Here is a 26,243-nt window from a genome sequence, read left to right as displayed (position 1 = left end):
TTGCCGCCCCTCTCTGTCCGCGGGAGTCTATGTATAAGTCACACACGTGCCATAGACTCCCACCCGGTCCGTTCAAGGCCCCAGGAACTGTGGAGACGGCCCAGTTCTTGTGTGAGCCATTCCCATCCGTTTGGGCCCCCAGAGGGTTGCAGGGACACCTCAGCCTCCACCCAGCCCTTATCCATTCCTGTTCCTCTGGTGAATACGATCAGAATCTGGGACGCCTTTTTCTGCTCCCACCCACCCCTGAGGGTGCCAGAAGTTCATGGGAAACACCGGGTTCTCCTTTGGGTGTTTATATTCAAATTTTGCCAAGTTAGGACTCAGCCCAGACCTCCGCTGTGACCTCCTGGCCTTTTACTCCACTGGGCCTGGACAACTTCTGTCTCCGGATAGGGAGGTGGCAGAAATGCTCAGGCTTTTTGTGATCCACTGCTGTCCTCCCCTTTGTTCTAGCTGATCCTCGGCTGAAGTCCTCCTGCCCGGGAACCGCTTTCCCATTGTTCTACTCTTTCTTCCTCATGCTCAGTCCCACCTGAGCTTCTCTCAGCCCCACCTTCCCATCTTCCCTCTCCCTACCCAGGCCCATCCTTCCTCCTCCCCCCACACCTGCACCCCCCTCCCCCCTCCTCCCCCACTCCAGGACCCTCCCCCCATCCCTCTCCCCCTCCTCCTCCCCTGCTCCCCACAACTCCCTCCTCTCCTGCAGCCAGGACCCCTGCCCACCTCTTCTACTGATAAGCCCTTCCCTCCGCCACTCCCTCCTCTCTTCTCCTGTCAGTGCCCACACCTGGTCCTACCAGACCCTCTTACCAGGTAACCCAAAGCTCCTTTGTCCTCTCAGGGGAGTGGCTGGTGCTGAAGGGATCCTCCGAGTATACATCCCATTCTCACTCCAAGATCTTTCCCAGATTGGAAAGTGCCTTGGGTCTTTCTCTGCTGACTCTTCTACTTACATTAAAGAATTCTGATACCTGGCATGATGTCCATGTCACTCTGTCCTCCACCCTTACCCCCCCATGAGCGAGCCTGCATCCAGAATTCTGCACGAGATCATGCTGATCAAATTCGTTTAACAGATATGACTCTCCCCACAGGTGAAGCAGCTGTTCCCCTTACTGAACCCAACTGGGACTATCAAGATGACCAACAAGGTTGCAGTCACTGTGCTCACAGGGTCCGATATCTAATAGCAGACATGCAGGCGGTTTCTAATAAGATGGTTGACTTTGATAAGCTGAGAGAAATCACCCAGGATCCAGATGAGAGCCTTATTTCTCAACCACCTTACAACCCTCACCAAATATACTAAGCTGGGTCCTGAGTCTCCCTCTGGGGCTACAGTGTTAGCAACCCATTTCATTACTCAATTGGCCCATGATATTAGAAAAAAGCTCAAACGAGCTGAGGAGAGCCCTCAGACCCCTATCTGAGATCTGGTGAAAATAGCCAGGAAGGCTCAAGTACAGAAAAAGGCCTGGGCAGCAGCCCTGAGGCCTACGGCTCCCGCAAAATCTTCACAGGGGACCAGCATTCCTCTCTGCCAGGGGCTTGTTTCAAATGTGGATGCCCAAACCCATGGCCCCCTCTAGGCCATGCCCCACCTGTAAGCAGACAGGACATTGGAAGAGCAACTGCTCCATGGCTGGCCCTTCCTTGGCACCACCATGTGGGGGTATGACCAGCCAGGAAGTCCCTTCTCTTGAACTATTGAACTATTGGGGATCACAGAAGACTGAAGAAGCTGACTCAGGTACCCCCACCACCCGTGCCGAGCCCAGGGTAATACTCCAGGTAGTGGGTAAGTCTGTAACGTTCCTTGTGGACATGGGGGCTACCTATTCTGTCTTGCCTGCCTGTCTGGGCCTCTGTTTCCTTCCATCAGTTATGGGGATTGATGGCAAACCCTCCTCCCCAAACTGAACTACTAAGCTGGCCTGTGCCCTGGACACCCTTTCACACTCTTTTCTGGTCATTCCATCCTGTCTGATTCCTCTCCTAGGCAAAGATGTTCTCCAACTACTAGGAGCCACCCTCCAACAACACCCCAACAATACTACCACCCATCTTCTTCTGCCTCTAATCCTTTCCTCTCTAATAACCTGAGAGTACCTACTGTGCCATTGCCCCCTGACCTAGTCGATCCCCAGGTCTGGGACATCTCCAAGCTGGTCCTAGTTCCCACCACAAGCCAGTTCATATCTAGCTGAAACACCAAACTGAATTTCCTTCGCACCCCCAATTTCCCATCTCCAAAACCTACAAGGAGGGACTTAAGCCCATCATAGATTGGTCACTTTCCCAGGGACCCCTCGTCCCTACTGACTCCCCCTCAACACCCCCATATTGCCGGTACACAAGCCCTCAGGAGCCTATTTCTTAGTCCTCGATCTCCACCTAATTAATGAGGCGGTTATTCCCTCCACCCGGCGGTTCCCAGCCCTGACACTCTTCTTTCTCTTATCCCCTCTCTGACCACTTGCTTCACTGTCCTGGATCTTAAAGCTGCCTTCTTTACAGCGCCCCTCCATCCTGACTCTTATCACCTCTTTGCCTTCACATGGGAAGACCCTGCGTCCTTTAGGTCTCAACAGCTGACATGGACAGTCCTACCCCAAGGCTTCAGGGACAGTCACCATCTCTTTGGGAAAGCCTTGCCACAGGATCTAACTGCTTGTGACTTAGGGATAGCACTCTTTTACAGTTAGATAGAAGTCTTTCCTACCTCCAGGGAAACTGCTGACATTGTCACCTCCATCCTCATCGAGCAGATCATTCCCAGGTTCAGACTCCCGCCTCCATTCAGTCAGCCTTCACTTCTCAGGTTGTTCAACTAGTCTCCAAAGACCTCAGCATCATCTAGAGGCTCCACATCCCCTACTGACCCCGATCCTTGGGTAAGGTGGAGAAGGCTAATGGCATTCTCAAGAATCATCTCATTACACTTCCTATTGAACTCAGGCTGTCTTGGCCCAATCTCCTGCCATTGACCCTCATCAGAATTTGGGCAGTCCCTAGAGCCCCCTCAGGCCTGAGCCCCTTTGAGCTACTCTGTGGGCACCCTTTCTTAATCAACCAAATCTTTCCAGTCACTCCTCCTCCCCCTGTGTCCTACCTGCCCGATCTCACACTTCTGTACAAACTCCTAAGGGAACCCACAGACCTATGTCTTCCTGCGCCATCCCTGTCCTCCATCCCAGCACATCCAGGAACTGAATCAGACCTTCTTCAACCAGGTGACACAGTCTTACTTCAACAGCTGCAGCCTCAATTGTTGGAACCTCACTGGGCAGGATCCCCTCAGTCATACTTATTGCCTCAATGGTGGCCAAGCTTTTGGGACACTCCCCCTGGTGCCATGTGTCCTGCCTTAGGAAAGCACCTGTCCAAATGTCCAGTCCTAGACTTCCACCATGCTGGGGCCCCTCCAAACTCAAGATTTCTCGCCAACCCTCTTCTTCTTTTACTAATCATTAATCTCTCTGAAGCTTCTATCCCAACCCACAGATGGTGCTTCTACATCCAATCAACATGGCAACAGGATGGCACCACCCACTCTCAGTTTATGGGTCAAGGCAATTGTCCTTCCACTAGCTGCAATTTGGCAGTCACCCTTAACGTTACTGGCTTCAACCGAGCCACCTCCTCTCACCTATGTGCAGCAATGCTCTGCTTCATATCAGATCAAACTGAGGAATTTCATAAGTGCTGGCCTAATACCTATAGTGGGTGCCTTTATAATTTGTCCCGACCAGCAGGACACATCAACGTGGGCAGTGAACCTAGATGGGGAGGAATGAAGGGACAAGAGACACAGAAGGATGACAGCAAGACAGGAGTTCTGATCAAGCTGCAAACTTTTATGGTACACACAGGGGTATTTGTATGCTGGGGATGGGGAAGCTCTCTTATCGGCAGTTGCTGGATGTCTGCACAAGGTGAGATAACGCAGGATGTTTCAGGAAGACAGATGGCCGCAGGATGTCTCAGGGAGATAGATGGCTGCAGGGTGTCTCCCAGGCAGGATGTCTCCCAGGGGGCTGTTTCTTGTAACTGTCAGGCTATTCTTTGAAGGAGAACTCCCTTCTAGTCCCTGGCATCTCCCCCTTACTTATATAAAATATTTGATCATACCTTACCGGCCTGTGTCTAATAGAGAAATCTTTAATTCTGTTACTTAGGGCTGGATAACCATACTAGCAAACATTAAGCCTACCTGTGTAGGTTAGAAATAAAGGCCTTAAACTAAAAACTATTCTGGCAGCCCCTTTTGATGGTTATCAGGCATTCCTGTCTGAGAATCTCTTTTGCAGCCTCCAGTTTACTTATTCTTGGAAGTTACATTTAACTATTATTATCATTTAAAATACCCAGGAATAGCAGTGTTTTGGCTTTGACTGTCTTTGCTAAGTGTTTAAGATGAAGCAAGTCAAACTGACTTTTGTTTCTATCTATTGTTAACAGTCAGCTGAGTTTCCCTGGGAGTCCTCGGGGAGCTTACAGCAGCTTTTCAGTTCTGCTAGTGCCATTTGCGCTAGGATGGGTCCAGGCCTTGCTTGACCATATGGCTTCCCTCGGAAGCATCAGGGATGTCTCCCTTTTCTGATGACCCTCCTCTTCACAGCAAATGCACTGATTGGCTTTCTGTCCTCCACTGGTCTCATTAATCTCCCTGTTCAGGAGGTTATGTGGCCTAGAGTTGCAGAGCTCTTTGGAGAAGTCCCCTATTCCCTGACTCAGACTGACTCTGAGGGCAAGAGCCAAATATTGGTTTTCTTGGCCCTTTTAATTTAACTTTAATTTTAGAACTTAATCTTAAACATCCAGCAAATAAGTTTTAACAGCCTTATATAAAAAGTACTGGGCTTTAATGTCTATCTCTCTATCCTGTAGATGATAACTCCTTATCTTAAATTAACCCAGGTTGTGTGTTCTTAAATCAGTACCTCTGCAAAATATTAACAAGCAATCCTTAGACCACCTATAAGCAAACTATAAACTAAAATTAACTAGGGTAAAAACATATTTAGTTTATATAATAGCTACCTCGAATTTTGGCAGGGTTATACATTATAATCCCCTGTTTGAGATCCTAGTAATCTTGGCAAAAACCAACTTTTGGACACAACTTTAAATGTACTGAAATCTGGCCTACTTCTTTCATAGTCTCGGGCTCTTCGTAAATCTTAAGTACTATAGTTCTGAAGCTGATCTTTGCTTTTTAGACATCATTTTACAAAGCTTACATAAATTGTTGTTCAAGTTTACATGAATATTAGCTAACACAACATAATATCACATCTAAAACATGAATTAAAGGCTGAAAACTTTTAACCTTTTATAGAAAAGTAGCAAAGTACTTTTGTGTTTTACAATAAAACCTTCACACAGATTAGGCTCTCATTAACTTAAAAATACATTTAAATTGTATCTCAGTGTAAAAGTAACATGGAACTTTACATATCTTATTGATAACAAGTCCAGTTATAGAACACAAATGATATAAATAAATCTCCAACATGTTTTTCTTTTAAGCCTAAAATTACCATACAACTTTAGAACACCAGCTTGATATAATGCTCTTTTGAAGCTTCTACCTTACAGACTTGTATACCTGGAAGATATGAATTAATAGCACCATAATTACATTGATGATTTTATATTAACCAAGTTTAACTCTTAAAGAAATAACATTACAATATTGAAAAATAACAGATGTTGTTTAACCATAGTTGTATAATTTTTAATTTCTTTAAGATTACTTGTTCAAAAACTTACACATATAACCAATTTACACAGACCTTTTTTTATCACTTACTTAAACCCTTTTGTTAACTTGATCATATAGACTTTTTTTTTATCCAGAAACCATTTTCCCTCTATTAAATCCATATCTAGAACCTTTTAGTTTTTCTTTTCCATCTGTTAACCTTCTTTTTTGTTCACATTTTGAAATAATACTTGTAAATTTCTGAATTTAAGCAATTATTTCATAGACATCAACATTTTATTAGGTTTTATTTTTGAACACCTAGAAAAACTTATAAGCTTAATTTTAAAGACATCTTTACTTTTATCTGTTTACCCAATTTAAATTGAACAATTTGAATCACGTGAATCAAAGATATTTGGATCCTTTTTTTTTTAATGAGCGCTCCTCGTATATCTGCCAATTGTCATATAACTGCATGATATATGGACATATACACATATAGACATACTGACATACAACACATAACACAAATGTAACACATACACAAGGCCTTGTAGCTTTTTTTTTTTCAGGTGAAGTCTCCATTGCAATGTTTAAAAACTCCACAGTTGATCAAAAATAGAACTGATCAGAAAACATTAACTTGCCTATAGGATCAAAAAAAATACAGAATCTAAGAAAAGCAAGAGTCCTAAAAAGATGACTGGCCAGTAATTAGTAAATACCATACAATTTACTTTTTGGTTTGGTCTTGTTTGAGTTCAGGTAAAAAAGACACTTTTAAGAAAGGGGGATCTGTGGGGATGTAAACTTAAGAAATAAGCCTGTGAGAAGGGTAGAACATCCTTCCAAATGTTGGCAGCATGGTCTTCCATCTCCAGATGATGATAGTGAACCTGTATGGGCTTAGAGGCCAAAATATTAATTTGTTCTTTAATAAATTGTATCAGCCTGTTTATAATGCAGGGTCCTATGGACACCATTAAAAGTAAACCCAACAAAGGGCCTAATAGTGGAAGAAGGTAGGGTAGAAATCCATTAAGCCCAGTCCAGAGGGGATTTTCAAATAGTTCCCTTCATCTCTTTTCCAAATCTTCTTGAAGCTGCTTAATTTTAGTCCATACTATGCCTGATTTATTGGCAAAAAAGAAGCATCGTTCCCCTAAGGCCAAGCAAATACCTCCCTGGTTAGCTGTCAGCAAATCTAAGCCTCGTCTGTTTTGAAGGACCACTTCTGCCAGGGAGTCTATTTGGTCCTGTAAATCTTTAATGGTTCCTGATAGAGTTTGAACATCATCTATAAGTTGTTGAGATAGGCGACGGTAAGAGTGTATAGCCGTGTCTAAGCCAGCTGTACCTGTGCCCACAGCAGCTGTTATTCCAAGGCTGGCAAGGAGTGGTAAGGCCTGTATTGCCCGCCTGTGTCTTTTGACTAAGGTGTCTAGGCTAGGAATGGGTAGAGGTTCATCTCCTGGGACAATAGTTATATCAGGGAGTAATAAGGCAAGAACACAGCCACCGGTCCAATTCGCTGGAAGCCTGGGGAAGGCTGAGTTTCCTCCACATATAAAAACTGTGCCATTGGGGGGACAAAGAGATGGGGTGGGTGAGGAATAATTTTTTACTGTTGAGCAATTTCCAAAGGAAGTAACTCCAACATCAATATCATAGGTATTATTCTGCATCGCGCCTAAAAGACATGATGTAAAAGTGCCTATAGGCTGTACTTTAAAAGGAAATCCAAGTTGGCACGTATTATCATTGTCTATGATAGAATTAATAGGAACTGCCATAGGCATGATTGCCCCTGTTGTCATGCAGAGCCAGCAATCACCAGCAAGGGTGGGGTTGGAATTATTAAGCAAGGAGAAGGTAGTTTCCAAAATATCTAATGTATTGGTTTCTAAATCTGGGAGCTGGGATTTAGGCAGCATTAAGGGATGATATGTGAGCTCAGGGATTTGGGGTTTCAAAAGTTTGATTATCTGAAGATGCTTGACAGCATCAGTGGGTCCTCCACCATCAGAGACCCCTGTAGGGGCCTTAATGGGCCAGCAGGAGGTTTTACCGACAGTGCCTTGGCATCCAGCTGACTGTAACTTGGTGTATATGCCTTCTCCTCCCCGGTCAAAGAGAACGGGAGTATAGTGAATAGTGGTCCCCTCTGCTGCATGAGTTTAGTTAGGGTGGCTTCAAAAAATTGTTCTCCCTGCTTGTTAACACAAATTGAGGCTGACGCATAACAAGAGACATGCATCACCTGGGTATGCATACAAGTTGCAGAACAATTTTGGAGAGCTTTACTTGTACTGGGGGGAATAATCTTTGGCTTGTTAACACATACCCATTTAGGCTGATGAACTCCTCCGAGTTTATGGTCAACCTCGGCATGGAGGTAAGCCACCTTAGTCAAGCAGTCAGCAGTCTGGGTCCAACTAGTGGGAGCTTGAGTCCAAGATCCTCCCCTGCATTCGCAGGGGGGACCAAAAAGGTACTCCATGATGTTGGAAGGCGGAGGGCCAAGGCCTCCATGTACAAACCTGTTCAGCAGAAGTGCCTTAAGCAGGATCCTCACACAGATTGTTGGCTGCATCTGCAAAAGAGGAAAATTTGTCCTCAGGGGGAGGGTCTCCGTCCCTGGGTTGAGGTAAGTCATTAACCTATTTAACCAGGCGTTCTGGTACCCATCTTGGGGCTGCTTGCTCTTGGTCCAAAACACAAGCTGAGCCTCGTCCCCAGATGAGGACAGGATCTGGGCCTTTCCATTTATTTGTAAGGGGATCGCGCCACATAACAGGTGGGCGAACAGAATTGGATGAGGGATGCCAGTGTCTGTCTTCGGCTGAATGGCCTTCACTGTCTAGGGTAAGAAAATTAAGGGCAAATAATGCATGGTTAAGGTGATCCCAAAATCTCTATATTTTAGAATATTATCCTTTAAATAGGTATCTCTTAATTGCCTTTAAAAAATATGATTAAGGTTATTTCCTGTGTAGGGAGCAGTATATAAATCTTACTGTATTTTTTATGGACAATAGATCTAGTCAGAGAACTTATATAATATCAATGAATTTTTTTAAGTTTGTAACCTTTATTGTTTAAAATTAATATATAACTTTAATTTGGAGAAACTTAGTCTTAATAAAATGTTGTGTGTGTTTTTTTTTTAATTTTATGATTATCTAACAAACAAAATATGTAAAAATTAGTATCTCAGTGTCTTAGAATCAATTAATTTTAGTCTCTAAGGACAATTGTTAAAATCGGATTTAAGTTAGTAGTTCAATATACTTAAATGTTTAATCAACAATGTGAATTTATTTACCAAAATTAATCTTTGTCTTAAACAGTAAGAATTATTAGGCAATAAAGATCTTTCTTTAAAGAAATAAACTTACATTTTAATAGGTGCTTATCATGTCAAAATATGGACAAAATCTTAGCTCACATTAGTATAGTTAAACTAGGAAAAATAGCCTGAAATACCCTTAAATTAATTATAGTCAGTTTAGTATATATAAATCTATTTTTTTAATCAAACTTTTTACATCATTTGTTTAGATAACAATATAAAAAAACCCTAAGTAAAACTTAGGAAAATACTTTTATCATTGAAATATGAATATAAAGACCTTGTTTTACCCAAAGATGATTTCTTTCTTCTTTTTAGGATCCATGTGTGCTTTTTCTTTGTTGAAGCATCCTTTTATTTTAGAAATTTTTTTTGTTATATTTGGAACAATTTCTGAAAACCTTAGAATCTATAAACAAATTATTGTACTTTGATAAGAAATATCAATGAAAATATAGTTAAAATCCTTAGATATTTTGTAGACATAATTATAATTATTTATCATCTTATGAGTTTGAACAGTAACTTTGAGAATTAGAAACTACTTGAAGATTGTATTTTCACTTAAAAGCAAATTTATAGTAAACACATTTATCTCAAATATCTGTAACTGAAAAGGCAGAGTATCTGATAAATGTAAATATAAAACATAAATTATGGGTTTTCTGTTGAAGAAAAACAATTAGGCAAATATATATTAACTAATCAATTAGGCATGTGCTAATTATTTTATAGATTAACAAATATAGGTTATCTAAATATCTTAAAAATATATATATTAAGAATAAGAACATAACTTATAATTGTATTAATTTTATGTAACCACGTGGTCTTAAAATATTTGGATCCATTTTAATTTATTTTTAACTAGGAGTGCACTCTTCTATGTGACATCACTTGATGTAACTGAAATAAAATCCTTGTTGAATATACATATTTATTTTTTATAGTTAGGAATGAGAATAAGGATTTTTTGGTCATCACAGGAACATTGCCGGCTTTGTTCCTGTGGTGAGCAAATGCATCCTCATAACCTCCAAAATTAAGAGTAAAATATAAAGAAGCATGTTTGATATCTCTCATCAATAGAACATTATTTAGTAACACAACTATAGAGAAAAGTCAGGTTATTTAACTCAGAACTAACTTAAATTTAGGGCTGCAACATAGAAAGCTGTGGAATTAAATTTTGTCTGAAAAAGATATCTTTCGTTAGCATTTACAGGTAGGCATTCTTAAAAATACAGGCTCTGAACAGCTCTGGTAGAAATCTGAAACACAGTAGTACAGATTAGTGGCTGGAAGGCGGGACTAGAAGTCCCCTCTGAGTGACTGTGGAAGATCAAATCGGAAGCCCGCGAAAGTGTGGGAGGTGGGACCAGGAAGCCTGCTCTTCCAGCCGGTCACCCCATGGTTACCATGGTGATGCAAACAACATGGAGTCCGCTGCCCATTTTCGGGGCAAAAGTTCCCCACGTTTTCCTAGCTGATTGCATTTTGTTTGATTTTGTCTGCATTTTCCCCCACCTGGCCAAGATCTTACTGCGGTAGCAGCTTGTTCTGTCTCTGCGACCTGCGGTTGCAGCTCGTGTACATCCTTCACTTTTTTCTGTGGCACGTGGGTGCTCCAAAGGTTTTTTAGCAGCAAACGCTAGCATTACCATCAGATCTTAAGTTAGTCTGTGTTTGGCATTTAGGTCAAGTAATTCAAGGATTAAAAAGCACAGTTGGCCGCAGGGGCTAGGACCCCATAGGGAGCAGCAGCGGCTAAAGTCTCTTGTCCCCAGCGGCTGAGTTATAGCCATTCTGATTCATAGGACAATCATGTAGTAAAAAGGTCCGTACATACTTTCTGAGTATTGACAAAAACAATAGAAAATTGAAACTTATTTCTCTCCAGGTAAACATCACATTTCTCTCCCTTTTTCTCACTCTCCTAGTGCAAACTTCTAGAACATAAAGGCCAAAAAATCTCTCTTTTTTTTTTAAGCTTTTTTTTTTTTTGAATTAATTAGGTTCCAGTAAGAAAAAGTGGGAACAGGCACCTTTTCTGGGCCAAAGGATTCATAATAATCTTTTAAACAGTCTCCTACTCTAAGCCATCTTTTACCATCAATGGTCCCTTCAAGGGGAAACCATGGACACAATTCTCCTATGTATGAAAAGAATAATCTTAAGTCCTTTTTCTTAACACGCGCCCCCTGTGTCTTGAGGGCCTCCTTGAGGCCTGACAAAAACAACTCATGTGACGAAACTGCTTGTCCCATGGCGGGTCACTCACCTTGCGTCGTCCTCACTCTCCTCCTGGATCTGTCTCTTGGTCGTGTCTGCCGAGGCGATCTCGAGCTCCCTCTTGGCCAAGTCTTCCCGGAGGATGGCGTTCCCTCTCAGTCAAAAGCTCAAGCCCCACGTTGGGCGCCAAATGTCCCGACCAGCAGGACACATCAACGTGGGCAGCGAACCTAGATGGGGAGGAATGAAGGGACAAGAGACACAGAAGGATGACAGCAAGGCAGGAGTTCTGATCAAGCTGCAAACTTTTATTGTACACACAGGGATATTTGTATGCTGGGGATGGGGAAGCTCTCTTATCGGCAGTTGCTGGATATCTGCACAAGGTGAGATAACGCAGGATGTTTCAGGAAGACAGATGGCCGCAGGATGTCTCAGGGAGATAGATGGCTGCAGGGTGTCTCCCAGGCAGGGTGTCTCCCAGGCAGGATGTATCCCAGGGGGCTGTTTCTTGTAACTGTCAGGCTATTCTTTGAAGGAGAACTCCCTTCTAGTCCCTGGCAATAATTCATGCAAGAAATGCTTCCAAGATAAGTCTTGCTACGAGAAACAAGCATATACTAAATTAACTATTTGGGACCCATGGGACCTGAAATGGGGTTCTGGTGTTGATGGTAAATTTTATTCTTGGGGTTTTGCCAAGCACTCCTCAGCCTCTATCAGAATATGGAGAACTTGTATATAAGTGCTCCCTCAAATTCACATAACCATCCAGGAGCAAGAGAAGGAACTCCAACACCAGCTGGATGCAGTTGCCCATCATAAAGGTGACCCTTCTCATGATGGCCCTAATACATCAGGGCTTTCAGCTTCTCAATTTATCCAAAGTTAATAATATTTCAGACTGTTTTCTCTGCGCCGGTTTGGATTGTACTCCATTAACTGTGATTCCCATTGATCTTCCTCTCAATACCTCAACCAGAACCCAAGGGCCTCCCTCTCCAGCCTTTGAGGAAGTACCTCTTTTTCATAACTCTTCAGGGAATTTCCCCTGCTATTTCACTTCCTCTGGTTCAGCATCCTGTGACCAGATCATTCAAATTTCTTCCCCAACCTTTGCTCTGCCCGGGTTCTTTTTCTGGTGCAATGGTACCCTGACAAAAAACCTAAGTCTCAACATGCCCTTGGCTTTTTGTGTTCCTTCCACCTTGGTACCCAATCAACTGTACAGTGAGGCTGAATTAAAGTGGCTTGTCACCACCTCCCTTTCCAGGGCAAGACAGCTTGTCTTTCCACCAGTAGTAAGTAGTTGGACTCTCCCTGGCCTCCTCCCTCGCTGCCTCTGGACTTGGTTATGCAGTAACCACCACTCAGAATCTTGAACAACAACTTCAGAAAGTGGGAGAGGCATTGGCCGCCTCTCTCGATTCCATACAAAGGCAAATGACATGTATTACCCAAGTTTCATTAGAGAGCCATTGAGCCCTTGATCTCCTGACTAAGACAAAGGAGAAACCTGTCTATTCCTGAAAGAAGAAGGCTGCTGCTACATCAATGAAACTGGATTGGTTGAATAGTATGTCGACACCCTCCATCATTTGGGTGAAAGGTTTAAACAGCAGCCAGCAAATGACCCCTGGCCAGGCTGGCTAAACTCACCCTCATTGCGTGGCTGACTCCCATTCTCACTCCTATGTTAGTAATAGAACTTCTATTAATGATTGCTCCCTTCCTCCTCAGTTTCCCCTGAAAGCACGTGGGTGAAATTGCCAGAGTGACCTACAACCAGATGCCCCTACACCCCTACAGTCACCTCCCCACTGAACCGATACCCAAGCCACCCCCTTCCTCCCAGAGCCCCTAGCCAGCAGGAAGTAGCCAGATGAGATTCCATGCCCTATATCATCAAAAAGGCTGGGATGTCAGGTCGATGAAGGTGACTTAGGAACAAAGCACCAAGCAGCCTGCACGTGAAAAGAACCACCAGTCAGGCACTGACAAAATCGCCTGACAATCACCAGGGTCTCCTGGCCAATCCTGGATCTTAGTCAGCTACCCCCGACCAACCCCAGTAGCACATGGGACTCTAAAAACCCCTTTTCATGTCCTACCCTAAACCCAATAAAAAAAATTTCAGTCTGGCCCAGCCCTGATGAGGTTTCTCCTCAGACCCTCCTCTTATCTGCTTCATTGGTCTGAGAGTTCTGCCCAGGAGTGAAATCTCAGTGAAGCCTCATTCAGCGGCCTTTTAGAAATCTGTCTCCTTTTGGTCACCGCTGCCTGACCTTACAGTTGGGGTTTAGAAAGTTTAGCCCATCTCTTCTATCTCCAGATAGCTGGGGTTTGGATCAAGTCCTTTGAACTAGTGAAATCCATGACAAGCACTTTCCTATCAACAGGAGTCATGCTGCAAACAGGTGGTCCCTGGCAGCCTCACATTACAGGGTTCCCTAAAACAGGTCTCACTGTCCAGGTTTCACATAGTTCAAAGCAATGATTTATTAACTGCTCACAACAGGGACCTAAATCGGAGGCCAGAGAGAGAGACAACCAAAAGGACTGGAGATGTTCTCAGTTGTAGAGCACCCCAGGCTCCAACAGCATGAAAAGGTAGCACAAAAGTGACTGCATCCTCTGGGTGAAGCGGTGATGGTGCTGGTGACCAGGCACTGCTGCAGCCGGCACGCCCTTCCTGGGCATTTCTTCACACCTGTCGAGCTCTGCAGAAGTACTTATGTGCAAGGTTATTGAGCACAAGTCCTTCAGTGATGTGTAAAAGTGGTCTGTTCTGAATGTAGCTCTCAAGTTTATTTATTTATTTTTAATATTATTTTTCCTCTCTTCTCCTTTCTCCCCATCCCTAACAAGATTAGGGAGACAGAGTATCTTTTCTTCCCTTAGTTAACTGCCCTTGAACAAACCCACTGCAGGAAGGAGATGCCTGCTGAGGGTCTGGGAAGTGAATATCTCCACAATTAACAAGTGAATTCTGACACACCTACAGGACTCCATACTGAAATGTGGCCCTTAAAAAATCCCTTTAAAAGCCCCATCCCTCCAGATTGGGAGAGTCACAGCCTTTGGGACAGGAGTCCTCTGTGCTTCTCCTTTGCTAGCAAAGCAATAAACCTTCTTTTTTCCTTTTTTCCCCCCCAAAACTGTGTTAGATTGGTATTTATTGGCACTGGGGACAGGGACCCAGGTTTCGGTTACAATGGCAGACCCTTAGAGCCACCTAAGTGTCCCCATGTGGGGAAACTGTGATTTCACAATGGCACACCCACACTGGGATCCTTGGCAGGGAAGAAAGGGGAGGAAGACCTCTTTCAACTCCACTGAAGAGGAGTGTGCTTCCTTTCACTGAAGGGGAGTGTGAGAAAACTCACAGCATCTGCTCATTTGTGCAAGACTAATGTGCAAGACTAATGTGGAAAGGATGGTCCAGAGACTGTAAAGATGGATGGTGGACCAGCAGCGAGGAAGGGGAAGGGGAACACGGGGGCGTAGCACAGTGGACCTCTCTGCATATATACTCTTACAGGAATGCAGGTGTGGGAATCCAAGTAATGCTTCCCAACCTGAAAACACACGCCAATCAAATCTGCCAGGATGGGGTGGGGAAATGGAGTAGGCACCTGGGGAGGAGTCCAACTGCACTGCAGGGGAGCTGCAGCTGAGGGTGGGGAGCAGTGAGCTCTGGTGCAGTGGGGAGGTGCCACTGGGATGGCCAGGGAGCCCTGAAACTGTTCTATCTGTGCACTAGAAGATGAGGGAGACCTGGGTCCCTCACTGTGAAGGACACAGTGGCAGTTAAGAAGGGGGGCCATCATGTGAAAGCCACAGAGTGGAGAGCTCAGGGTTTCGTGTACAGGCATGTTTGCCTGGTTGGTGTGCACACTGTATTTCCTAGCTCTACTGACAAGGCCTGGAGGCCCTGGGACCCCAGCTGCCATGGGCTCCTGCAGTGCCCAGGTCTCCTGGCTCCTTGAGGAAATTGATGATGCTGGGGCCAAGGCAGAAAATGCCTGATATGAGCCTGGAGCTTCCTGAAGTAACAGGAGGAGGAGCTGCTCAAAAGCTAGGCCGGTAAGGACTGCACAAGCCCAGGTGCCATTGGGGGTGGTGATGTTCCCCCCAAGAGAGGTGTGTGTTTGGGGTAAGGGTTGTGGCCTGATGTGGTTGTTGCACAAGACAGGCAGTGTATCCAAACATCACACCCGACACCAGACTGGCACAATTATGACGTGTTAGTTGCAGTAAAGGTGTGGGACTTGCAGCATCACTGGGCTGGGCTTCAATCCCAACACCACAATAAAATAAAATTTAAGAAGCAAACTAAACATGAAGATCAAGTTTGAAAGAAAACAGGGGCCAACCAAAGGAGCCAGAGCTGTGACTTCAGCATGATGGAGGATGATGTTGGGTACCAGCTGGATGAAGTGTCCCTGAATCCGCACTGATCTCAGTCAATAGTAGTTTGAACGTAACTGGAGGAGAAGGGATGACCATCTTAACTCAATTCCAGTTCCCGTAGGAGAGAGGAGGAAGAGCAGGAGGGAAAAATCACTGTTGAAATTGTTACCGCTGTTGACTGGTGACGAGTTCTTGCTTCCCCAATGTTGAAGAATAACACCAAAGAAGCACGCCGAGGCAAGGTCAGAGTAGAAATTAGAAGTTTATTAAAGGACAGCAGAAAAGACTTCTCCCGGAGGAAGAAGGGGACCCAAGAGGTGGAATCCGTGGAAGTGCGGTTGTTTCCCCTTTTTATAGTTTTGGTGATGGAATGTAGGTTGGAAGGCCTGAGGGGTGGGACACAGGTGGGCCAAAGAAGTAATCTGGTCAGGAAGGACTTCTGAGTCAGCACCTTTTTGCTGGGGGCTGTTCATTAACATTTCTTTGAGGTGGACTTTGGCCTAGGGCCTTTTTGGACTTCATTAACATTCCATGAGTTGTCCTGCGTTTCCCAGAATCATTGCCAGCATGGCCTCCATTTTAGATTTCACTCGGTATTAGACCCGATTTACCTAACTACACTGACTACCTAACTTTAAATCTGGCTTCAAAATGATCCCCTGAAGGAGCTCCCTTGTGAAACAATCGGCAGACTGTTTCCTGGCTTTGGTAACAGCACTGCAGTTGTTTGTCAATTGGGGAAACTGCATGAGAGAGGTATGGAAACTTTCTGAACTCCTCCTGAGCCTACTCTATATGTTTTAAATTGTTTCAGAATAAAAGATTAGGAAAAAAATCAACATCGGGCACACTGAAAGAACGAACTCACAAAGTGGAGTAAGCGAGGTAGTGTGGTGGCTCAGAGCATAGACCCTGGCCCAGTAGATCTGGTGCAGACCTGGCCTGATGCCCTTCGCTGTACAGGGCTGGGCAACTATGTGACCTTTCTGTGTCTCCCTTCCCTCTTGTGTAAAATGAGGAGAATAATAGCATCCATGGTACGGGTTGTTTCAAGAGCTAACTATGTTAATACAGGTAAAGCATTTAGAGCAGGGTTGGTGAGAATTACGTGCTCTGAAGACACCGGCTGCCAGGAGCGGAGAGGACAGGACCATCTGGGGCAGTGGACCCAGAGGCAGCTGCATCAGCTGACCAAGCCAGAGCCACCTAGGGAGGGCACAGGAAGCATGAGGAGAGCTGGTGGACACCGAGCCAGGCAGCAGAGGAAGCCCAGTGCTTACATGGCAGGATGGGAGAAGCAGAGAGACAGCTTACACCAGAGGGTCCCAGGAGGCCAGGCACAAATTTGCCAAGAGGAAAGGGAAAAGAAAATGAAAAGGTCGACCAAACAAAAAGAAATGACTTACACTTAGTCAGAAATCAGAGAGAGACTGAAGTGTCAAAGACAGAGTTCAAGAAAGAAAGAGAGGGCTGGGTGGTGGCTCAGTGGTAGTGTGCTTCCTAGCATGCATGATGCACTGGGTTCGATTCCATCTACAATGAAAAAATATTTTTAAAAAGGAAAGAAAGAAAGAGAGCCCATATAATGGAGCAGGAATCAAAGTGAGACTAGATTCCTCGAAAACTCCTATTGCAGGAAGTAAAGAGGCCTTAGGTGGAGGTGGATGCAGCTAGGGTTCTTACAGGACCAACCCAGGACAACCCACTCAGCATGAGGTTGGTACCCCAGGACCAGGAAGCCAGCTGCACTACAGACATGGTCAGGTACCCTCTGGTAGGGGACTGACAGCCACCATTCCCCAGGTCCATGGTTTATTCCCTGATTCAATTGTTGTGAAACACAGGATGTGCATACCCTGAGTGACTCCATGGTGTGCAGAACAGCAGTCCTCAGGCTGCGCCTGCCCTGAGTGACTCCATGGTGTGTAGGACAGCAGTCCTCAGGCTGTGCCTGCCCTGGTGACTCCATGGTGTACAGAACAGCAGTCCTCAGTCTGCACCTGCCCTGGTGACTCCATGGTGTGCAGGACAGCAGTCCTCAGGCTGTGCCTGCCCTAGTGACTCCATGGTGTGCAGGACAGCAGTCCTCAGGCTGCACCTGCCCTGAGTGACTCCATGGTATGTAGAACAGCAGTCCTCAGGCTGTGCCTGCCCTAGTGACTCCATGGTGTGTGGAACAGCAGTCCTCAGGCTGTGCCTGCCCTGAGTGACTCCATGGTGTGTAGGACAGCAGTCCTCAGGCTGTGCCTGCCCTGAGTGACTCCATGGTGTGTAGAACAGCAGTCCTCAGGCTGTGCCTGCCCTGGTGACTCACTGGTGTGTAGGACAGCAGTCCTCAGGCTGTGCCTGCCCTGGTGACTCCATGGTGTGTAGAACAGCAGTCCTCAGGCTGTGCCTGCCCTGGTGACTCCATGGTGTGTAGGACAGCAGTCCTCAGGCTGTGTCTGCCCTGAGTGACTCCATGGTGTGCAGAACAGTAGTCCTCAGGCTGCGCCTGCCCTGAGTGACTCCATGGTGTGTAGAACAGCAGTCCTCAGGCTGTGCCTGCCCTGAGTGACTCCATGGTGTGTGGAACAGCAGTCCTCAGGCTGTGCCTGCCCTGAGTGACTCCATGGTGTGTAGGACAGCAGTCCTCAGGCTGTACCTGCCCAGGTGACTCCATGGTGTGTAGAACAGCAGTCCTCAGGCTGTGCCTGCCCTGAGTGACTCACTGGTGAGTAGAACAGCAGTCATTAGGCTGTGCCTGCCCTGAGTGACTCCATGTGTACAGAGCAGTAGTTCTCAGGCTGTGCCTGCTCTGAGTTACCCCATTTTGTTAAGCAATAGTTTCCCATCTGCTGCTTTATTTTGATTACACATACCAAGGTAGAATCATTCCACATCCTGTTTTTACAAGTAAAGAATTGCCATGTGCGCAGCACAATCACATAGCACCAATTAATATGTAACTTAAACATTTTAAACTGTGAAACCATATGAAGGAGTACTTGGACCCATGGGCCTCCTGAATCCTATTAGGAATACCAGACACAGGAGTTTATGAAGTTCACCAGACACAACATCCTCACCTAAGACCTGTGAGAGGAGCCCCCTAAGACTGAACAGAGTGGCATCCTCACCCTGTCCCCTGGTCACTCATCACGATTCTCACCCAGTGAAAGACCCCAGCCCAATAACTTTAGGCCCAGTAATAAATCACCAGGGCTTGCTTCCGCACCTGCACAGACGTCAGATGTATTTTTCAGAAAATCAGTTAAGTGTAACCGATTAAGAAAGGACAGGATGGTTGGGAAAGGAGCCGGCACGGTTGGGCAAACGGGATCATACAATGAAAAACCATACAATGAATAACAAATGGTTTTTATGTGTTTTTTCCAGGAACCTATAGTGAAAAACAAGTTTACCCTTTAAGTGACCTATATGCTGGATTCAAAAGAGCCAATGAGATACCTGTTACTGTGCTAGGAGGGAAACTGACCACTGTACCCTATAAAAGATCTGTACCCCAAAGCCCGGTGTGCCAGTTCACCGAAGCTCCGGCTGAGGTTTCGCTGAGCACCCACAGGCGCCTGTGTATCAATAAATCGCCTCTTGCTTTTGCAGCCAGTGCCTCGTGCGTCTTTCTTGGACAGGGAATCGGCAGGTCTTTCATTTGGCGAGCCAGCCAGGAGAACTCCTGTAACCCCATCCGGATCCCTGCCGGAGGAACACCCGATAACCACTGGGAGGTAAGCTGGCCAGTTCGTGTCATTTTGTGTCTCTCTCTGTCTGGTTGTTATCTTGTTATCTGTTCATGCGCAGCGTCTGTACGATTACGCGTAATCGCTCTGTATTCTGGGCAGCTTGAGAAGGAGTTGACGAACTCGGACTTCTCCCCTGCCACCCTGGGAGACGTCCCAGGGGCTCAGGGAGGCCCATCTTGGGGGGGCCTCCAATGTTCTGTAGAGTACACTGTACTCGTGGGTGACGGAGGTGACGGTATCCCTCCTCTCCCTAATCCGTCAGGTACGTTCGGTTTGTGCTCGAGCCGCGCAGCGTTCTCTGTGTCCAGTCTGATATTTGTGTCTGTCTTCTTGCCTTTGCACTTTCTCACTCCATCTAAGACTAACATGGAGCAATCCATAACAACTCCTTTGAGTCTCACCCTTGACCATTGGCAGGACGTCCGAAATCGGGCAGACAACCATTAATTAAAAGTTAAGAAGAAAAAAAAAAGCGGCTCAGGGGCACCCGGCCCTCTCCCTCCCTCGTGGGGGTAAAAGGGACCGGGTCCCCAAACCTCCCGAGTGTTATCACAGGGCCCAAGAAGCGAACGGGTCTTCCTGGAGTCGGGCTGCTTGGAAATGCAGCCCAAGGCGGATGATAAATTCCATCTAAGGCTGAATACTGAGACTAGGGAAGCAATGTTTTCTTTCCCCCCCATAACCGGCTTGAGTGCAAATAGAGATGCCTGCTGGGGATTTAACAACTCTGACATCTCGCTTTGACTTTTCTCAAAGCCCTGTCCTCATTATTAAATTAATGTTAATTGGCTTTAGAGATGGGAACCAAATTTTCAGTCACAAATTTTGACACTCTCAAGGGGACTTTTAAGGAGTCCCCACTCTGCTTTCTTGGGGAAGCCTAGCACTGGAAACAACTGCAAGCAGAGGATGGACTTTTTGGGAGCTGGCTACTAAAAAGTTAGGAAAAAAAAAAATATGCCTAATGCCTAAGGTCAAACCAAACTGGAGGAACTGATCCTATGGGTAAAAGATAGGATTAAGGGACTCCCAGCAGCTGCCAGAGCCATTTAGCTCTGGGGAGTTCCCTGGGTCCTTATCTACATCTTAAAGATTATGCCACCTCTGTTTACTTAAAAAGAAGGGACACTGAATGCAGTAAAGCCAGTCACACTGAGACCCTTGATTTTACACCTATAGTTGCCCCTACGTGAAAACATCTGGTCCACTCATGGGAAAGTCTATGGTGCCACTGATGGGAGTCATAATTAAATGAAAGTTCAAAACCTGGAGAGATATTTTCTTATCTGGTTGTCTGATTGTTTCTTAGGGATAATCTAGGTTAAATGTGTGTCTAAAAAAAAAATAATTTTTTATTGTAACAATCTGGTATCTAAATGGGTTTCTAAAGCATTGCACTATCTTGCAGTTAAAAGTTGGGTTTAAGCAATTGTTTAGTTTGATTTCAGATAGTTCATGCTAGAAAACTTAAATACTTGGGATAAAAAAATTAAAGAGTTTCAATTTTGAACTGGGTAGCCTGAAAAGAAATTAAAACGTTGGTCTGGCTCATAAAAATGACATTAGATAATTAAATAGCAATAGTCTTAGAAATTTTCAAAGCTTAATTTCAGATATATATGGTAGTGTGTGAGCAAATTTAATGTAACTCAATGCTACTTTAGGAACTTTAGAACAAGCAAAGTGGCTTAGAGGTACTAAAGAAATTTCTTCTGATGGTAGAGGTCCTATTTCCAGTTTTATGTGAACAAGTTTTTCTAATGTAAAAAGATATGAAATTTTAAATTTTGGGAATTACTTCTTAAATTTGTATCATAATTTTCAACATCTAAACCTGGAAATATAACTTGAAGTAAATTGTATGGTATTTACTAACTACTGGCCAGTCATCTTTTTTTTTTTTAGGACTCTTGTGTTTTCTTAGATTCTGTATTTTTTTGAGCTCGTGATTCTGATCCTGCAGACCTAGGTTAATGTTTTTCTGATCAGTGAAGTTTTTAAAAAACAAACAAACAAAAAAAAACCACAAAAACATTGCAATGGAGATTTCATCTGCGAAAAGCTACAAGGCCTTTATTATTGTTATGTGTGCACACTCTTGTTATGTGTTGTATGTCGGTATGTCTGTATGTGTGTATGTCCATATATCCTGCAGTGATATAACAATTGACAGATGAGGAGCGCTCATAAAAAATAAAAAAAATTAAAAATAGATCCAAATATCTTTAATTCACGTGATTCAAACGGTTCAATTTAGATTGGGTAAACAGATAAAAATAAAGATGTCCTCAAAATTAAGCTTATAAGTTTCTCTAGGTGTTCAAAAAGGCCCTAATAAAATGTTAACTCTGCTTAAATTTAAAGGTTTACAAGTATTGTTTCAAAATGTGAACAAAAGGAAGTTTATGTAATTATGGTGTTATTAATGTGTTCATATCTTCCAGGTATACAAGTCTGTAAGGTAGAAGCTTCAAAAGAACATTATATCAAGCTGGTGTTCTAAAGTTGTATGGTAATTTTAGGCTTAAAAAAAAAAAGCATGTTGGAGATTCAATTATATCATTTGTGTTCTATAACTGAACTTGTTATCAATAAGATATGTACGGTTCCATGTTACTTTCTACTCTAAGATACAATTTATGTATTTTTAAGTTAATAAGAGACTAATCTGTGTGAAGGTTTTATTGCAAAACACAAAAGTACATTACTACTTTTCTACAAGAGGTTAAAAGCTTTCATCCTTTAATTCATGTTTTAAGTGTGATATTATGTTGTGTTAGCTAAAGTTCATGTAAACTTGAACAACAATTTATGTAAACTTTGTAAAATGATCAGCTTCAGAACTATAGTACTTGAGATTTATAAAGAGCCCTGCCTTACTTGAGATAAGGCTCTGTCCCATCTCACTACATGTGAAAATGGCTATAAAAAAAGTAAGCCAGATTTCAGTACAGTTAAAGTTGTGTCCAAAAGTAGGTTTTTGCCAAGATTACTAGGATCTCAAACAGGAAATTGTGATGTATAACCCTGCCAGAATTCAAGGTAGCTATTATATAAGCTAAATATGTTTTTACCCTAGCTAGTTTTGTTTTGTAGTTTGCTTATAGATGGTTTAAGGATTGCCTGTTAATGTTTTAAAGAGGTATTGCTTTAAGAACACAACCTGGGTCAACATAAGATAAGGAGTTATCACCTACAGGATAGAGAGATAGACATTAAAGCCCAGTGCTCTTAATATAAGGCTGTTAACTTATTTGCTGGATGTTTAAGATCAAGTTTTTAAAATTAGTTAAATTAAAAGGGCCAAGAAAACCAATATTCGGCTCTTGCCCTCTGAGTCAGTCTGAATCAGGGAATAGGGGACTTCTCCAAAGGGCTCAGCAACTCTAGGCCACATAACCTCCTGAGCAGGGAGATTAATGAGACCAGTGGAGGACAGAAAGCCAATCGGTACATTTGCTGTAAAGAGGAGGGTCATTAAAAAAGGGAGACATCCCTGATGCTTCTGAGGGAAGCCATATGGTCAAGCAAGGCCTGGACCCATCCTAGCGCAAATGGCACTAGCAGAACTGAAAAGCTGCTATGAAGTTCCTGAGGACTCCCAGGATAACTCAGCTGACTGTAAACAATAGGTAGAAACAAAAGTCAGTTTGACTTGCTTCATCTTAAACACTTAGCAAAGACAGTCAAAGCCAAAGCACAGCTGTTCCTGGACATCTTAAATAATAATAATAGTTAAATGTAACTTCCATAAATAAGTAGACTGGAGGCTACAAAAGAGATTCTTGGACAGAAATGCCTGATAACTGTCAAAGGGACTGCTAGAGTAGTTTTAGTCTAAGGCCTTTATTTCTAGCCAACGCAGGTAGGCTTGATGTTTGCTAATATGGTTATCCAGCCCTAAGTAGCAGAATTAAAGATTTCTCTATTAGACACAGAGGTCATACTAGTAAAAGGATTTTGCAGGATCAGATGGCACTAAATTATTAAACTATATCTTAAAGAAAAAGACATCTGTAACCCTACATGTTAGTTGTTGTGTTGACATCCCTGACATTTCTGACAATGTGACAAATATCCTTAAAGATTTACCTGCTCAGATGGAAGCCATGTCCTCAGCAACTTTTTCGTGGAAACAATATCCTAGCTCCTAGTTCCTGGTACTGCCTGATGAAAAACATTGTTAATCTTTGTCTTGGCCATTATACTCATTGGCATATTTCTGTGCTGTGGCATTTATTACTGCATCAATATGGTTCCAGTACTAATAAGTTCTTGTTTCTCTTATAGACCACCCATCACTCAAATGGCCCTCCAACCTATTACTTCTCAATTAGACTTTCATCATGGACCACTCGATAGACCCGATATTTTTAAGGGGGACTCCAAACTGCTTGCCCCACGCCGTCCCTTTTCAGCCTGAAGAAGCCAGAAAGATTCTCTTCGTCCCCCTTCCTCACAGCAGTAAGGAGTTCCCAAATTAAAAAAAAAAAATGAAGCCAGATTTAAAGTTAGGTAGTCAGTGTAGTTAGATAAATCAGGGGTCTAATATCAAGTGACCAAGTCTATCACTGCCTTAGAGAAATCTCTCTCTTCCCTCGCAGAAGTCGTGCTACAAAATAGGAGGGGATTAAATCTGTGATTCCTTAGGAAAGATGGTCTCTGTATGGTTTTAAAGAAACAGTGTTGTTTTTATGCTGACCATAAGGGGGTGGTCCGGGAAACTATGGAGAAAGTCACTAAAAGGTTGGCAAAAAGGCAAAAAGAATTTGAAGCACAACAAGGATGGTTTGAACATTGGTTTAACAAATCCCCATGGTTAACTACTTTGCTATCCACCAGAGCGGGACCTTTAATTATTTTGCTGATAATCCTGACGTTTGGACCCTGCATACTCAATAGATTGGTGCAGTTTATGAAAGAAAGACTTTCTGTAATCCAGACTATGGTCCTTACTCAGCAATACCAGTTGCTTCAACAACAGACAGGGTCACAAACGAGCTTAATCCAAGAACCTGAGCAAGCAGGACAATGGATATAAGATTCTATCCATGATAAAGAAAAAGGGGGGAATGAAAGACCCCAGCCCAATAACTTTAGGCCCAGTAATAAATCACCAGGGCTTGCTTCCGCACCTGCACAGACGTCAGATGTATTTTTCAGAAAATCAGTTAAGTGTAACCGATTAAGAAAGGACAGGATGGTTGGGAAAGGAGCCGGCACGGTTGGGCAAACGGGATCATACAATGAAAAACCATACAATGAATAACAAATGGTTTTTATGTGTTTTTTCCAGGAACCTATAGTGAAAAACAAGTTTACCCTTTAAGTGACCTATATGCTGGATTCAAAAGAGCCAATGAGATACCTGTTACTGTGCTAGGAGGGAAACTGACCACTGTACCCTATAAAAGATCTGTACCCCAAAGCCCGGTGTGCCAGTTCACCGAAGCTCCGGCTGAGGTTTCGCTGAGCACCCACAGGCGCCTGTGTATCAATAAATCGCCTCTTGCTTTTGCAGCCAGTGCCTCGTGCGTCTTTCTTGGACAGGGAATCGGCGGGTCTTTCACCAGGAAAATTGCGTCAGTGACAAAGCTCCGAGATCCTGTCCCTGTAGCTTCAGCAGAGCTGGTTTCTTTTGTCTTTGATGACCACAGTTTCCATTCCTGACTGACATCTGAAGCTGACACTCTGAAATGGAAACGGCCTTCAACTGGACCCTCTGCTTTTCATACCACCAGTTACCAGTGAGGAGCTCTGCTTCCTCAGTGTTAGAGTCTGAACGTCAGAGAAGCATACCAAGGCAAGCACTAGGGCAAGGTCTATTTAAAAAGGGGGCCAGAAGCAGGTGCTCTGCCCTTTTGATATGTCCTAGTGTTACCGCTGTTGACCGGTGACGAGTTCTTGCTTCCCCAATGTTGAAGAATAACACCGAAGAAGCACGCCGAGGCAAGGTCAGAGTAGAAATTAGAAGTTTATTAAAGGACAGCAGAAAAGACTTCTCCCGGAGGAAGAAGGGGACCCAAGAGGTGGAATCCGTGGAAGGGATGTTGTCTCCCCTTTTTATAGTTCTTTCAGTGATGGAATGTAGGTGGGAAGGCCCGAGGGGTGGGACACAGGTGGGCCAAAGAAGTAATCTGGTCAGGAAGGACTTCTGAGTCAGCACCTTTTTGCTGGGGGCTGTTCATTAACATTTCTTTGAGGTGGACTTTGGCCTAGGGCCTTTTCGGACTTCATTAACATTCCATGAGTTGTCCTGTGTTTCCCGGAATCATTGCCAGCACTGCCTCCATTTTAGATTTCACTCGGCATTAGACCTGATTTATCTAACTACACTGACTACCTAACTTTAAATCTGGCTTCATTAGGGTTCCTTTGTTCCCCAGCCCTCTTCCCTACCTATCTCCTTTCTGAGTAGGTGACTGGGTCCAGGAATGCTCGGTGGGATGGCTGAACGGTGGAAAACAGGAGAGCGGAAGGAGGGGGCAGCCCAAGACACTTAATTAACAACTTTATAGCTCCCTGTAGGGGGGTAGGGGGCAATTCCTGGGACTGGTTACCTTGGCAACAGATTGGAGCAGGGGCAGGTTCTGGATCAGGGTGGAGGAAGGGCTCTGAAGGAATTAACATTTCAGTGGTTCAGGGACAGTCTCCAACTTCCTGGACTCACTCAAAATTGGCCTCCTTGATCCGACCTGACTCGATTTACCTGTCTAATTCTGGCTTCATTTTGACAACTCTGGAACTGCCTGGTCGAAATACCTACCTGATCACCTGCAGTGACTGTGCT

At 44.1% G+C, this 26,243-nt stretch overlaps 1 long non-coding RNA gene across 4 annotated transcripts in view; it reads left to right on the top strand.

The window, feature by feature from the left end:
• LOC131424182 (uncharacterized) overlaps positions 1-24,973 on the top strand; it is a 30,699-nt gene extending 5,726 nt beyond the window's left edge. Inside the window, exons 1-4 of one of the 4 annotated variants that reach the window (XR_009226815.1) lie at positions 3,651-3,865; positions 19,314-19,438; positions 21,898-23,917; positions 24,750-24,973. This is a non-coding gene — a long non-coding RNA (uncharacterized LOC131424182). The other 3 variants (XR_009226816.1, XR_009226814.1, XR_009226813.1) reach the window with 3 other exon arrangements.
• Positions 24,974-26,243: the final 1,270 nt, after the last annotated feature.

This window comes from Marmota monax, unplaced genomic scaffold (assembly GCF_021218885.2).
Source record: "Marmota monax isolate L192 unplaced genomic scaffold, Marmota_monax_Labrador192_F-V1.1 WCK01_AAM20220418_F8-fsc00038, whole genome shotgun sequence".
NCBI lineage: Eukaryota > Metazoa > Chordata > Mammalia > Rodentia > Sciuridae > Marmota > Marmota monax.
Note: the sequence above shows the minus strand (reverse complement) of the source record. Positions and strands in the feature narration are given on the sequence as shown.